This window comes from Melopsittacus undulatus, chromosome 1, assembly GCF_012275295.1.
Source record: "Melopsittacus undulatus isolate bMelUnd1 chromosome 1, bMelUnd1.mat.Z, whole genome shotgun sequence".
Lineage (NCBI taxonomy): Eukaryota > Metazoa > Chordata > Aves > Psittaciformes > Psittaculidae > Melopsittacus > Melopsittacus undulatus.
In genome coordinates this window covers 13,664,920-13,679,076 of record NC_047527.1, presented here as the reverse complement: position 1 = coordinate 13,679,076, position 14,157 = coordinate 13,664,920, and the positions used below count along the sequence as shown (strand labels likewise).

The 14,157-nt window shown below is 38.0% G+C and overlaps 1 protein-coding gene across 6 annotated transcripts in view; it reads left to right on the top strand.

Annotated features, from left to right (window-relative positions):
- COL14A1 (collagen type XIV alpha 1 chain) overlaps nucleotides 1-14,157 on the top strand; it is a 117,587-nt gene that overhangs the window by 19,077 nt on the left and 84,353 nt on the right. The window lies entirely within an intron of this gene.

The window sequence follows — 14,157 nt, the reverse complement described above, 5'->3', positions numbered from 1 at the left end:
TCTCCCCTCACACCCCACTTCCTCTACCTGGTATTTTCTGCCCTTTCTGGAATATGTCTTCCCAGAGGTGCTGCCAGCTGTGCACAGGCACAGGGGAGCCCCAGGCCTCTTCTCAAAAGACCACCCTTCCATATCCTCTGCTGCCAAACCTGGGCATGGATACCCAAATTGAGAGGTGCTCTAGTAACACTTTACTAGAGTGAAGCATTTGCACAGTCTTAAACATGTTGTGTTCAGAAATTCCCTTATGCAAATCTCAGATCAGGATGATTTACAACAGCATCAAGCACATATGAACTAGATTTCTCTTCTGAATAAAGTTTTTACAGGATAAGCCTTCTACAGACTATACACTATTAAAATGATGAGCTGTAAGCTCCCATAAAAGATGATGTGATTTATGTACAATGCAACATAACAGTGCATGTAATATAGTCATTTACTAAGTATGAGTTGTTAGGGAGGTCAGAGGTCTTCACTGCACAGTACAGAGCATGCTGCTTAGTTCAGCCTTCCCAAATTAGAACTGTGTTTCATCCCTGGAGAAAATCCATTAGGGGCAGGTGTGGGTTTTTACCAATTCTTATGATGATCTAGTGACATGTGGCCTAGGTAAAAAGCCTGGGAGAACTCCAGCCTTTTAAATCCTTTAGATGCTTCTTCCTGATGGAGTCACCTTTACCACATGCCAGGAATCAAATTGGCAGAATATTACCAGAACTGCCGGGGCCAGTGTGGGACCTGAGATAACCTGAGAAAAGGGGTATTGCCCCTCAGTTCCTGTTCAAATGGAGTATGCAGGTAGAAGCTCTAGGACAAGTCAACTGACAATAAAAGCTAGATCTGCATTTATCATTGTGGAAGACTGAGACAAGCATGTAGAAGCTTAGGAAAGAAAATCTGTTGCTAATCTGTTGGGTCATGGGTATAGAAAGGATAAATGAAAGAATTAGGCACTGGGTGAGTGCAAAATAATATAGAAATCATAGCGGGCCTCAGCGATAGGAAAGAATTGCAGAAGGTTTTTTAATGAGCTGTGTAATGCCATACCTTGGCTTTCACAAAGTATAATAGAAAGGTGTAGATACCAGGTTATATTATCTATATGATGTAGCTAATACAACATGAACTAATGTTAAAAACACTGGATAGTGACTTCATGTGTCTTGACTGATATGTCTGCATTAGTATATTAAATTAAATATAAAAGCTTATGAGGAAGAGGTAAAAAAGACCCATAAGGATAAACAAATATTTCCTTCGAAAGAATTTAACATTACTAGTCATACTGTTAGGATAGTGATATGCTAATTTAGTGATAGACTATAGTCTAGTTATATTCTATTATGCATACAGATGTATATACATAAACATTATAGATCTGTATACACATGCAAGTACATGCAAGTGGAGAGTGTCTTCTCACTCTGAGTTCCTCTGATATATGTCCCATTTTCTTTTATTTCACTACTCAGTGCTGCACAGAGAAGAGATTTTGCTTGTATTGGTTGTATATTTCAAGTTTTTAGTACTTTCAGAGTTTAGTATCATAAAGTCTCCTGTAGAGAGCCCTGAAGCCATCTGTTATGTGATACTTAATCTGCTGAGTATTAACAGGAAGAAGTATGCCTGCAGTTTCTTTCAGGTGGGTGTGCTCTGCCAGTGCTCTGCATCATGCAGAAACGATGTCTCTTTGGTGGTGGATCTTTTGTACCTTTTCTTGTGAACCTAACTTTTAGCTTCCGCGTCTATGTCTGGAAAATAGGCAGACTTCTCAGGTGCCTGTAGAAACTGTGTAGACACATCCAAAATGATTCAGTTTTGCAGTGAGATAGTTTGTCTTCCCAATGTATTTTACATTGTTACTGATGTAATTATTTGTTTCTACAGCCTTTCAAAGTAAATGTTTCCGAGTGACTCTTTTCTAAATATTTTTTTCTTGCAGTGCTATTTACATTATCAGATAATGCAAAAGGCATGTAATCCTCAAAGTAAGATGGTATGCATATCTAAGATCTCTGTTATAACAACTTTTGCAAGTGAGGTTACATCAGCCTTCTGATAGTGGTAGAAGTGAAAGGGGCAATAAACTTCAAAAATACACTGATTTGCTTTCTTCTTCCAATACTGCCATCATCTTTGAGACAAATATGCTTTGACATTCACTCTGCAGCTGTCGAATTGTGCTATTTAAGCAGAGTAGGAAAAAATCCAGGGAAGTATATCAAAATACTATTCAGTAGAGGAGACTAATTATCTAATTTATTAACTTGTCTGTTTAGTTAGTGTCAGATGCTTCAGTAAGTATTACTAGACAGTGTGAAATGAATGCTATGAGGTATTTGACTAAACCACAGGAATTAATACCTTCTGAACTTCTGCTCTGTTGGCTATGTTTCATAGTTTTACTCACTTCATCCTGGCTAATGTAACTGCAAATACTGTGTTTAGTCATGACCTTTTTTATTATTTATCTATTGCTGAACTCCTTTCCTATGGAAATCATTACCTCTGTCTTTACAAAGCCTATAATTGGCCTTACTAACAGCATTTCCCTGAACTTTATGAAGGGCACTTTAACTCTTGTAATATGAGCAAGCAGAAGGAGATCGTAACTATGTTGTGTGGGCATTATTGCCCAGTGCCATTCTTTTCTTCTGAAATAATCCTTATCTTCTCAGCCCTTGCACATTAATCTGCTTCTGGAGTCTGAGGGTAAAAGCAAAGTTTATTGGGAAGTACTTAGTTCTTCCACTACCAATATGATTTGGTTTTTGCCTTGCATTAGGGATCACTGCATCCTGTGCCCACTAGAAGCATGCAGACTTGCCCCAGCTCAATGGCCCCAGTCTATAAAACTGTGAGCTTTGTACATTATAAATTCCTTGTTAGTCATTGGAGGACTTACAGGGGGACTCCAGTGCAATGAAGCTCTTGGGTCAAATCCCTTTTACTGTCCAGAAAGTATAGCTCATTGTACAGTGGATGACCAGCACTTATTCCAGGAGTTCATCATATCAGTTTCTCTGGAGGACATAGATAAGCTCTTGTATTCTTTGACAACTGCTTGCAACTTTGGATTTCATTTTGCAATGACAATATTTTATGGACCTGGCCAGGATCCTTCGGCAGACTCCTGCTTCCTGCCTCCCACAACTGGAAAACCTGATAGGAAGTATCAGCACTGATGTGAACACAATTCTTAAATGCTTTTCCCTTGTCATCGTTTTGGTAGTTGCTTTGGGAAAAAACGAGCAAGCTACATTTAGAGACTGCAGCGTTTACATCTGCCATCTGGCCAAACTAAATAGCCATTAGTTTACTTGCAAGTGTGTTGAAATCATCTGAATAAGAAAGAATATGTTCTTGAGAGAAAGCAAGCTTGAAAGTGAATACCCAAAAGTGGCTATGAAGGCTGGAATTGGGAAAGGGTTTACTTTGAGTTTTCCTTTGGTGCACTTTGATCCTGACAGAAAAAGTCCCTGATTAAAGTGAGATCAGGGAAGAGAGAGAAACACAGAGAGAGCTTAGAACAGAAATGTTGATCTTAACATAAGAAAGGTCTCATATATCTTGTAACTGCCTTGTCTGTTTCAGATATCTCTAAAGTTGTGAATGATTTTCTTTATTTACCTTAGCCTGATTTGAGATTAAGTATTAACATGGAGGTTTCTGGATATCTTCTTCAATTTGGGTATGCCAGACAAACTCTTGCTTTGTTCAGAAAATAGAAAGCTTGGCACTAGAAATTATGGCTAATCTCCATTCTTACTCAAGGATTCCACTTATCTTTTGGCTCCTCCTTTTTGTAGGAGGAACTGCTTTTCTTCCATCTGCCAGTATATTAACATCATATACATGGTTGTGATTGTGCATTACCTCTCATCCTTTCATTCAGCATTTCAGGCCAGGCAGAAGCTGGAAATTGGATAGATTGGCTTTCTGTTATCCACAGTCTCCATCCCATCCCCCTGTAGGAACTCTCTTTGTATGTGTCTCATTCACTGAAAAGTAGACACAGTGTTGACATAGATACCTAGATAATTTGTAGCTCAAGTGAAAAACCCCACAACACCCCACTTCCCCAAAAAGCACACTGTATAGCTCTTTACTCTTTCAGAGCAGAAAAAGAGTAGAAAAAGAAACTCAGCTTATCTTTGACCTAAAGGTAAGTTTCAATTTTGTCATAAAGCAATGCAGCTCCTAATATCAGAACTGCTTATGTTCATAACACTTGAGTTATGTCTGTCCTCCTATCACTGTGTAATAAATATGTATAATGCTTGGTAAATCTGAACCATTACCAGCTGAAAACCTCCTGTCTAGGCTCTTATGTTTTTTTTTTTTCCTTTGGTAGCTTTCCATAAGGCACTGAGCTTTTTTTATGCAATCTGCTCTTAGCTGAAGTGGGAGACTGCTATTCACATACTTGACGACTGATTAATAGAAGCTCAGCTGAATGAAGGGTCTTTCATTCAATTCAGACTCTTTTTTCATCTCTTCAAGTCATTAGCTCTTGGGCATCCACCCAATCCACAATGCGCTGGCATGGGTGGATCTGCTGGCAGCAAGACATTTACCTTAGGTCGGATTCAGGGTCTGTGTTGACATGTTTTGTTATTGAAATACTTTTATTCCTACCATGCTGAGACACTACTTAACAGTTCTTCATCATTTGGCCTTACAACTTCTCTTAATTTGAAGTCTGCAGGCTTGCTCTTGGCTATGTATATTCTAAGCAAATACCTCAGTATATCATGGGTGATGCTTGTCCTTGATAGAATTAACAGTGTTTAAAGTTTGTATGGCAACCTTGAAGGGAGAATCAAAAAAGAGTTAGCAGATACATTAATAAACACTGAACTGCAAGACCAAGACCTTTTTGTAAGAAAGCTATGATCATAAAGGATTTATATATTCATGAGCAAATTTATAATGGATTTGCATTCCAGTTGTACTGAATACCCTGATGAACAAGTTTCATTGCTTTGTGGTCTGGACAGCAAAATAGGAGATTAAGGTTAACATTTTGGTATCTCTTCTCAGGGGCTGTGTTCCTTAAGGTGGCCTTGTCTTGAATGCAACTAGAAGGTGCTGAATCTTTTGCTTTTCAACTGTCTGCTGTACAAATTCACTTTCAAGGCTGTTCCTTGAAACACTATGAGAGGGGGGAGTCTAACTTCACAGTCTCATTCATCTGATACTAACACTGCTGCACAGCATCATGCAGGAGCTTGTACTGAGGCGAGATTATTTCAGGGTCATTTCCACCCTTACTGCATAATTTGAGGTCTTCATGTTCTTTGTGGACTTGCTGACGTAGGACTCCAGTTCTGGGCTGTCTCATGGTCAGCACCCTTTGCCTGATGCCCTGTGTGCTGAGTAGGCCTTGGTGTTATAGCTGTGCTATGGCCCTTTGTTAAAAACACACTGGTTAGTAGCTGAAACTGAACTTACCTGGCTGATTTTTCCATGTTTTCCACATCAAAAGTGTTCTTGCCTGTCTGGTGCACCTGTACTGATTGTACTAGTCTGTCTACATATAATGAGGGAGTCCTGTTTCGTATCTGACTGCTGGGTTTTGTGTGTGCCTCTTTGTCTCATGAAGTGTTTGTTTGGCTCATTATTCCTCAGTAAGTGGAGCCATGGTACTCTTGTAAGAGTACACTCTCCTGGAATTCTCAAAGTAGCTTCTCTGGGGAGCCCGATTGATGCCGAGTGTAGTCAGTCTCCTTGTAGGCAGGAAAGTTGGAAGTAATGTTAGTCTCAGGAGGGTCTTGCTTCGTTTTGGTTTCTTTATGCGGTTAAAAATGTGTGGTAAAATTTCTGGTCTTTCACACTGATCTTTCTAGTAAGTATGATAAAAGGAATGAAAACTTTGAATTGTGAGCATAAAGATGATAGCTCCTTCAAAAAGACTGAATTGGCTGTGGCTTGTGAAATACCACTCATCTCTTGTCTCCCTACACTGTATCTTTCCATACCCTCAGGACCTTGCAAACTCAACATCCAAGTTTAACTCAATACCTAGGGGGCAAGGAAGTCAAACAGTGGCCGATGTTTCTTCCTCAGAGCTTCATAATATTTAGTGGGTTTTTCATTCTTCAAGAAGTAGTAACAAAGCATGAGTTGCAAGCAATAATGATGTATATGTTTCAGGTTGGTTGAGATACTTCTATGACTTTGATGGGCAGTCCTGTTTAGCTGTACCTTAAAAAAAAGAAAATGACACTCAGAAGCTCCTTTTTTGTCTCAACGGGATCACATGCCCTTTGCCAGCCTTGCAACCATTAGTACTTTATTCATCTGGGAATAGAAAACAGATGGTGGGAGGGAAACCCTAAAACTGATGTAATAGAATGTAATTATGCAAAAATCGTTATTTATTGGAAAAAATGAGCAAGAACAACTGAACAATTATATATTAAATATTGAACATTTTTTTCCTTGGAAAAAAAAAATTAATAAGGTCTTCTGTTGAGCTCCATAGGACTATCTTAATAAATTTTTATATAGTTGCTCTCTCCCTGCTTTTTAAGCATCAGGGTAGTTTAACTATGGGTATGCATACTGAAATATGTGGTTTTAGTTTAGCCAGTGGTTTCATTTTGATTATGGCTATTGTGAATAGCCAAGTTGATACTCAACAAACTAAAAATAGGCTCAGATGTCTAAGAAGAGCCTGTACCTTGTGGTAGACTCCACCTTTGGTTTCGACAGTTCCCAGAACAGCTGCATGCTTTGGGTAGCAGCCAGTAATTTGTCTAGATTAATTAAAATAATTGTCTTTTCCTCAGTGTAAATTTTAAATTCACTCTTGCAGATTTAGAATTTGCCCTTGTTTCTGGAAGATCTTCTAAAAACATCCTATGTAATGTAGTCATTAAAGTCTTATTACTTCCTATCAGAGATTTTCTGTTAAATCAGAGTAGTATTTTTCTCATACATCTGCAAGTTAAAGATTAGAAATTAGCCTTCCTATGTAGAGTGAAATTGTTAAGGAAATGTCTGTGCTGAAGTCTTTAGGATAAGGTTCTACATTTGGTTTTTTTGTTTTACTTTTTAAAAATGCAGTTGCATTTAGAGGTAAGACTTGTCGTTTTGTTTTAAAGGTTTTTGAAACACTATAAAATGAAGTAGCTATAAATGGCACTGAATGGAAGAAAGTATTCTTTCACTGAGTGGAAGGAATAATAGAATTATTTTGAGATTTGTCAGTAGTCCTTCTGTGGTTTAAAAATTGAACTATCTGCTGTATATGAGATTGCATAACTGATGTGCCAATATGCATTATTTATCTGTCAAGCTGGGTGATAGTGTAAGTACATGATCAAAGAAATAATAAGTGAATCAAAGAGACTGGAATCTTGAACAGGAATAAACATTGCAGGCTTGAAGACAGGGGTGTAATCTACCTGAAGAGAAAAATACACAAAATGGCTATTTAGTAATTAGTTTATTATGGGGAATAATTAGTGGATGAGAAGAACTTGAAAGTCTATGAACTAGAGGAAAAGAAAATCAAAAAGTTATTTTGAATGCTTAGTTAGGAAAAGACATGTGTGGTATGTTTATTGCTGCTTAGCCCCGTTGAATACTTCAGTACATTGCAGTGGCACAGACTTTTGGAATTCTTTTAAATTGCTCATTGAGACTTAACCAAGCAACCTCAAAATCAAATCCTCTGAGGAAGACACCACTGGCTGGAAAACAGCTTTGCAGAAAAGGTCTTGAAGGTCTTGGTGGACAACAGGTTGACTGGGAGCCAGGAATGTGCCTGTGTAAAGAAGGCTGACAGCTTTCTGGGCTGCATTAGGTAGAAAGTTGTCAGAACATCAAGGGAGGTGATCCTTCCTCTCTGCTCTGTCGTGGTAAAACCATATGTGGAGTTCTGTGTCCAGTGCTGGGCTGTTTCTCCAGTAGAAGATAGACATGGACTTACTGGAGTGAGTCCAGTGAAGGGCCATGAATGTGATTAATGAATATGAATGTGAATAAGGGCTTGGAGCATCTTTCATAAGAAGAGAGGCTGAGACAGCTGGACTGTTTAGATTGTAGTACAGAAGGTTCAAGGGATATTTGTAAAAATACACATTGGAAGGAGTAAAGGAGGCAGAGACTCTTAGTGCTGTTCAGTCAAAGGACAAGAGGCAGTGGACACAAACTGAAATAACTGTAAATTCCATTTAGTCAAAGAATTAATTTAATCAAAGAATTTTTTACTGTGAGGTGGTCAAACACTAAAGAAGATTACTGTGTTAGGGGGCCTCCATGTTTGGAGATGCTTTAACCTGACTGGACACAGCCAGAGCAATCTGCTGGAGTTACCCTTGCTTTGAGCAGGGCAGTTTGACGAGACGGTCTCAATGGTCCCTTCCCACCTCGCTGTGATTCTGGGAGTTAGAGATTCTTCAGAATCACTTCTGATTCTGAAGCCATTCACTTGGACATCTCTGCTAATGAGACAGCGGATGAACTGCTAGATTCGAGAGGACACACAAATTCCATCCCAAGCTTTTGTGGATTGACACGACATCCAAAATTAGTGATGCTTCTGAAGATCACTGCGTATCTATATTTCTATATATAAGCATATACACTAGTTACATTATGATAATATCATTTCAAGAAATGCTTAAGGTATTATAGTGACTTGAATTTGAAAGTCTTCTGTACTGTACCTGTACTGCACCATCTTTTTTTTTCTTCTGCTCACACAGGCCACAACATCCTATGTACCTGGATTTACAGAATCACAGAATGGTTTGAGTTGGAATGATTGGAAAGGGGCCTTCATGATAATGCAGTTGCGGTTGCAACTGCAACAGGCAGGGACACCTCCCGCTAGACCAGGTTGCTCAAAGCCTCATCCAACCTGGCCTTGAACACTTCCAGGGATGGGGCATATATATGTAATGCTGATCTCTAATGTAACAGTGTTGTAGCAGTTTCAACACAGCTTCAACTGATTCTTAATTAGTTCTATATTAATGATTTTCATAGATATACAGCTTGTTTGGTGTTACTTAACCTGTTAAAGTGACAACTTAGTTGCAAGCTCAGGCACAGACCAGCTCTTTATTATGGCTTAAAGGGATTTATACCTACAGCTTAATGTTGAGGGTTTCTGAGTGTCAGTTTTGTCTGCAGCCCCCTGACCTCCAGCCTTCTAGATAGCCAGAGAAAACTGTTTCAGGAATTTCATATTTCACTACAGCTAAGGGAAATAAATTCTGGTGTATTTGTTACATAGCAATGGTGGATGAATATGACCATATTAGTAAAAAATTATAGTTCTCTGCCTTGAAAAGTAATTTAGACTTTGAGACAGCTGTTTCATGTAAAGCATTCCTGCACTCGGATCAGAACTGAGAGCAAAAAGTAGAGCATATCATTGTAATCTGCAGAAGTGTTTCTTAGGTTTCACAGGAGGGTTGTGGACCATCTTCAGTGTGAATCATTATGGCTAAATGGACGCTGTATTTTGCCATGTTTCAGGAAAGATTTCATCAGTATGCTTTGTTCCATCTTGACGTGTTGCCTGTTGGAAGAGAAATATAAATAAATGAACTCTCCATTTAAATGAAGGGGGATTTTTAAACATATTTTTCTATTGAAACTCAAAAGAGTTTAGTGTTGTTGTTTGGAAAACTGCTGTAGGCTTCAGGTGCTTCCATGTTACAAACCTGCAGTGGTCTGCCAGAAAACACACTTTCATAATTACCTTTTATATTTATCCTGTCTTTCAAGTAAATTAAAAAGCTCAGATGTAGGAAGAAAGTCCTAAAAGTTTTTCTAAACTAGTGAATTACTTACTGCAGAAGTACAACTGTCATTGCGTATGTATGGAAAACATTCATGGTCAAATGTGACATTATTAGGCACAACAGATTCAGTAAATCTTAATATTCCAACTCCTCCAAATAACAAATTTGTAGGCCTGCCAGCTGGGCTATATTGGTTTCCTGGAGCAGAACAAGGTGCCTGGGAAAGGGCTGGCTGCTTTATTTTATTTGTTGGGGTTTTTTTCTAGGGAGCAGGGACACACTTCTAACCTCATTGGGCTGCTCTTTCAACCTAATGATGTTCCAGCATTTGAGTCCTTCAAACTCAGGCTTGGTTGGATATAGTTCAAAGAAAAGCTATGTTGTATGCATTTGCCTGGTCCGTAGCCTGACATATGGGATGTATTAAACTGAGGTCTAAGTGCAGTGATGATATCACCAGCACAGTGCAATAATATCAGTGTCAAAAGCGTGGACTAGTGAGTTGCTGAATTTTGGAGCTGAACACTGCTGCACGTCCCTGAATTTTTTTAACCCATTTTTAAAAGTGACATTTTGCTGATGTAGATTTATGTTACCCTTGTCCTCAGTGGTGCTTCTGCTCAGCTGTGGTACTGTCAAACATTGTGGGGGACTGACTTTTCTCTGTCATTCATGCTTTATTCACAAGGTATTTTTCAATCACTTCTGTCATCAAGCTTCTTGACTTTTGTGCTTTGCTACCCCATGAGCGAATTTTCTATTCATGCTGTATTATTACTGACCTCTACTTGAACTTTGCTCCTCTCCTTCCACATATATTATTTGACTTTTCCACTGTGACAAGGAGTAAGAAAGGAAATGACACATTGCAGACTCAGAAAGAATTATAGTCTTTACTTCTAGTAGAAGTGTGTGTTTTGGCTCTTGAAAATGAGAGCAGAGCTTCATACTGAGGGGAGGCAAAATATCATATGTGTTTCTGCAAAATGTATCAGAACTGCATGCAAATTGAACTGGTTCTTCTAAGGCATTAAGTCCTCCCAAGTGGTAGTGTCTGTATTTACTGCTTCTCCTTTTGACTTTCAAAGAACTTCTGAAAGATCCAAGAGTCAAAGAGCCACTATTCTAGTCTAAAAATCATAGTTTTGCATTTGTTCCTAGGAAAGGCTTGCAGGGTTTTTTTTTTGTCAGACTTCTGATTTTTAATACTACTCACTTGGTCACTGAATGCACATGTGAAAGAATAGCAACAGGTTGAAAATGCTGCCTCAGGGAGGTGGTCAGTGTGTACAGAAACTTGCAGACCCTGCTTTGTTCTTTGTATTCCCTGTACTGCTAGAGCTTCACCCAGTCTCCCCTCTGCAGTCCATTCCCTTCAATGGGATGCCGCAAGGATCACATTTTGAAGGCCTCACTAATTCTCCCTCTATCCCAGAAAGTTCTAGCTGGATATTTTTTCCCAGTATTGTCATCATTGTCTTCACAGCTCTGACATGAGTCTTGATAGTGTGATAGCACTTGCATATTAAAATTTCAAGCAAATGCATCACCTTTAATGTCTGAGGGCTTGAGGGATCAAAGGCAGGAAACTTCATTTGGTAGATGCAAAGTTCTTTCAGTATTGGTTATTCTTTGAAACCAAAATTCTTGATGGTGATATGACTGTTGGCAATAATGAAGCAATTTTTTTGCAAACATCTTGTCCTAATACATTGCTGGTAGCCTTTAGTTGTATGCTGATGTCTTTGAAGGTGAAGTTTTGACATGCAGAAATGAGCAGATGACGCCTCTTCCTCCTCATTTAGCTTTCTGGCAGAGTGACATGCTCCTTCTGCCAAATAACGCCAGGAAGACTGTAAATTTGTTATAGAAAGTCCATTAATTTTTTACTTTCTTCCCATCAAATTCCTACTCTCATTGCAGATGGATGCACTGAAGACAGTTGCTGGCGTAAAATATATAAAGTCTTTTTCTGGCTTTAGGATTTTTGCAATTCTATAATTTTCTTTAACCTAAACATAGCAGGCTCTGTTATTATTTGTTGTGGAATGCAGCACTTGAAGTAGAATAATGCTATCTCTATAACATTATACAAAATTCGATAACTGGTCTCCTCTCTATGGCCATGCTCTCAAAACTGGTGAGTACTGTATAAATCAGAGGAAAGTGTCTCACTACTGTTTTCTTGATGACTGAGTACAAGGGGAATATGCAGAACCAGATCACAGTATTTGAAACATCTAGTGGGCTAAAACACTGAGTGTTGGAACCTTTCTTTGTATGGAATTATATACTATCATAATCCTTTGAGAAATGTTTTTGAGAAAATTGCCTCTTGAAGTTACTTTAGGTAGTTGTAACATTTAAAATGATCCTCAGACCTTACATGACCATGTATGGTTGTGTGGAAAGATTACTGAAAAAGACATTTGCTAGAACTGGTAATGGAAACTGGCTAATCTCAGTGGGGTACATGAATTATTTGCTGCACACTGTGTCTTATAGGTTAACCTTATAAATTAGGGTGATGTGGTGTTTGTGTTCCTATCAGGTATTAAAGATTTCTATGCAGCATGTTATTCTGTTTAATATCTCACTGTTGTTTATTCCATTTTAGGGAACTTTCTACAATTCTATTAAGTACAACAAGGAGAAAACATAAGCAAATAGTGGGTGTACAGAAGTAACAAACCCTAAATGTTTTATGCAGAAAAGACTCAACAAGTATCTCCTATCTACGAAGAATGAATCAAATTTTCCCATTCTGTGAGATTGCAGTACAATCTTGGATCAAACCACACATGCTTTTTAAAGAAACAAATAATTGAAAGATACCATTTGCACTGACCTGATGATGTGGAAATAAAATATTGAAAGGAATGCTGTTATTGTTTTCTTTATTCTTTGGGTTTTGCTTCACCGAATGGATTTAACTAAAAGTGATTAAAAGTTTTATTCACAAAGCCATCACTACAGGATTAAAGAAGCCTTATAGGTAAAACTTTCTGATATGAAATGAGTAAGATTTAAGGTGCTAACTGGCTGTCATAGTAAGTATAAAATTTTAGAAGTAGAGAAGGGAAATGCAGCCGCACAAATCCTGTTATCCTCATTGGGCTATATGATTAAACAGCTGGGATCATACTGAAAAGGTACATCTGTGCTATATAGTACAGCTGCTTGGATGGAGTCAGGGGTCCAGTTCTATCATTCTTAGTGGTGTTGAGTAGTGTTTTACTTTGCCAGGAATTCTTTTGAAGCTTAAGAAGCTAATCATGACCAGTGTGAGGATGGCACAATTGAGCTGCATGTTAATGGAAACAAATAGTGCAAGTAATGCAGTATGACCAACAGGAAGTTTATTTGGCAAAGATGTTTAAAACATTAATATTGCCATGACCAGTAAGTTTCTATTTAGTCACAAACCAGATTCCAGTCTTGCTGAAAACAAGGGAAGTTTTCCTGTTGACTTCAGTGATATAAAGATTTGGACCTCTTTTGGATTTATCTTCCAATTTAAGATAATTTTTCTAATGCTTACTAAATGTTCCCCAGTGTTTATACATTAAAATGTGTTGCCAATTCAAATAGCATTGTCTTGTACTGTAAAAACTAAAATAAAATATTTGGTTTGGCATCTTTGTAAGTGGAATTTTTGTCCTGTGTTTAGAACTTATTCCACACTGCTAGCAGCACGTAGGAAATGTTCCCTGCTCTTCTAAAAACAGTTATACTACACGTTTAAGAGATTAACTGTAACTTCATGGATTGGGTTTCTTGCTGAGTGGATTTATGCTATACTACGAATGTAACCCATAATTATTACTAATCACTTAAATTCCTTCTGCACATCAAATTGTTTTTGCTTGTGAGACTATAATTTTGTCTGTAGTGAAAAGGTGGTGATTAATAATATCATGTTAAAGTTTTAAGTTGCTAATCGTGTGGTTTATTCCCTCTATGTAACAGGAGAGCCACTTGTGATCTAACATCAGCACCTTTTGGTTATTTCTCATTGAATTACTTCCTTTATTTGCTGAGCATCTCTGCTCAAGATCAGTTTATTTCTAACAGTGTACTTTGTGATTCTTGTTAGTCTCTTTGGATGTTGGTATCCTTTGTTAATGAATTTATGCAGTGAATCCTGGAAAGAATGGTGATAAAAACTGGGTTCAGCTTACTTCATTAATCTGCAGGTTTTTTACTGTATTAAGGGACATTATTTTTAACTCTAAATGGTTTGTGATGCATAGTACCTTTTCCACTAACATGCTTTGCTTTGACTTCCCTTATTCCATCCTTATTCTATAGTCAGACATGTGGAGAGTCTGCTATTTTTATACTTCAAATATAAATTTTTGTTTAGTATACCCATGTAACATCACTCATT